The sequence below is a fragment of the Argentina anserina genome, unplaced genomic scaffold (assembly GCF_933775445.1).
Source record: "Argentina anserina unplaced genomic scaffold, drPotAnse1.1, whole genome shotgun sequence".
Taxonomy (NCBI): Eukaryota; Viridiplantae; Streptophyta; class Magnoliopsida; order Rosales; family Rosaceae; genus Argentina; species Argentina anserina.
The window spans coordinates 234,677-237,441 of NW_026089532.1; positions in this window are offsets into that span (position 1 = coordinate 234,677).

Genomic DNA, 2,765 nt, shown 5'->3' on the forward strand with positions numbered 1-2,765 from the left:
AGATCAACTCATCATAGACAGTTAAAGGCATACCTAAGACTCAAGACAAAATCAAAACAAAAAAATCAAAGCAACAAATACACCGAATGATGTATACCCCACCCCACACTTAAAACTTACATTGCCCTCAATGTACAATATGATAAGCAATGAAAATTAAAAAGAGATAAGGGATAAGAAAATGCAAACACTAATTGATGGCTCCTTCATTGGCTTAAATTTATAGTCCAAAGCCTAGACTATCTCCAGAATTTCACTTGCTTGCCGTAGGTTCAAGGAGAGAAGTCTCCTCCACGTTATGCTCCATAAAGTTCTCATAGTATGGCTTCAAGCGATGTCCATTGACCTGAAATTCCTTTCCATTTATTGCACTCTTAATCCTGATAGCACCAGAAGGAAAAATGTGAGTAATAACAAATGGGCCAAGCCACCTTGAACGAAGCTTGCCTGGAAACAACTTAAGTCGAGAATGAAACAAAAGAACTTTCTGTCCAACGACAAAGTGTTTCTTCCTAATCATACGGTCATGGAACGATTTGGTCTTCTCCTTGTAAATCATAGCCGAATCATAGGCCTCATTTCGAATCTCTTCAAGCTCATGCAATTTCAATTTCCTATGCAATCCGGCCTCGTCAATGTCCATGTTAAGATTCTTCACAGCCCACCATGCACGATGCTCAAGCTCCACGGGTAGATGGCATGCCTTGCCATAAACTAATCGAAATGGTGACATTCCAAGAGGAGTCTTGTATGCGGTTCTATAAGCCCAAAGAGCATCATCCAATCTTTGAGACCAATCTTTGCGTGATGGTCCAACAGATTTCTCTAAAATTATCTTGATCTCTCGATTAGAAAGCTCAACTTGTCCACTTGTTTGGGGGTGATAAGGCGTAGCAACCTTATGCTTGATACCATACTTCCTCAACAACGCCTCAATGGTCCGGTTGCAAAAATGAGATCCTCCATCACTAATGATTGCTCTTGGCATACCAAACCTAGAGAAAATGTTAGAACGAAGGAAATCTGCAACAACTCGAGAATCATTAGTCCGGGTGGCTTTTGCTTCCACCCATTTCGAAACATAATCAACACAAACGAGTATGTACAAGAAACCATTAGAGTTTGGAAAAGGTCCCATGAAATCGATACCCCAACAATCAAATAGTTCAATAGTCAAGATAGGATGCATCGGCATTTGATCTCTAGAACCTATGTTTCCCATGCGTTGGCATTTATCACAAGTCATGCAAAACTGGTATGCATCTTTAAAGATCGTAGGCCAAAAGAAACCACATTCCAACACCTTAAGAGCAGTCCTACGTGAACCAAAATGTCCTCCACCAGACTCAGAATGGCAAAAAGTAAGTATAGAATGATGTTCAGATTCAGGGACACACCTCCTAATGATTTGATCAACACAATGTTTCCACAAGTAAGGTTCATCCCAAACATAATACTTAGCTAATGCCTTGAGTCTATTCTTTTGAGCATGCGATAAAGTATCCGGAAATTGCTTAGAAACTAAATAATTCACAATATCTGCATACCATGGCTCACTTACCTCAACTCGAAAGAGTTGCTCATCCGGGAAACTCTCTTGGATAGCCAAGGGCTCGGCATCTCTCACCAAACGACTCAAATGATCCGCCACAACATTGTCACTGCCCTTCTTGTCCTTGATCTCGAGATCGAACTCTTGGAGTAAGAGAATCCATCGAATCAATCTTGGTTTTGCATCCTTCTTCGTCATTAAGTACTTCAAAGCTGCATGGTCAGTGTAAACAATAACTTTGGATTGAAGTAAGTAAGAACGAAACTTATCTAGAGCAAAGATCACGGCAAGAAGTTCTTTTTCAGTTGTGGTGTAGTTTTGTTGAGCATCATTGAGCGTTCGTGAGGCATAATAGATGGCATAGGGCTGCTTATCCTTCCTCTGCCCTAGCACGGCTCCAACTGCATAGTCGGAGGCATCACACATCAACTCAAATGGCAAGGACCAATCCGGCGGTGCCATGATTGGTGCCGAAGTTAAGAGCTTCTTCAAAGTCTCGAATGCAAGCTTGCAATCATCATCAAAGTGAAAGGGAACGTCTTTTTGAAGCAATGAACTCATTGGTCTCGCAATCTTGGAAAAGTCCTTGATAAACCTACGATAGAAACCTGCATGTCCAAGAAATGATCGAACATCCCTCACACTTGTGGGGAGGGGTAAGTGACGCACAAGATCTATTTTAGACTTATCAACTTCAATTCCTCTAGATGAAACAATATGGCCTAAGACAATGCCTTGCGTAACCATGAAATGACATTTTTCCCAATTCAAAACCAAGTTAGTTTCTTCACAACGTTTAAGCACAAGTTCCACATTCTCTAAACATGCATCGAAATTCTCACCATAAACAGAGAAATCATCCATGAAAACTTCAATTTTAGAACCAATATACTCAGAGAAAATGTGATACATACAACGTTGAAACGTACCTGGAGCGTTGCATAAACCAAAAGGCATGCGACGATACGCAAACGTACCAAAAGGGCATGTGAATGTCGTCTTTTCTTGATCTTCCTCCGCAACGCTAATCTGATTGTATCCACTATATCCATCAAGGAAACAATAGAAAGAATGACCCGCCAATCTCTCAAGCATTTGATCAATGAATGGCAACGGCATGTGATCCTTCCTTGTTGTGGCGTTGAGCTTTCTATAGTCGATACACACACGGTGACCAGTCACCGTCCTTTGAGGCACTAACTCATTATCTTTG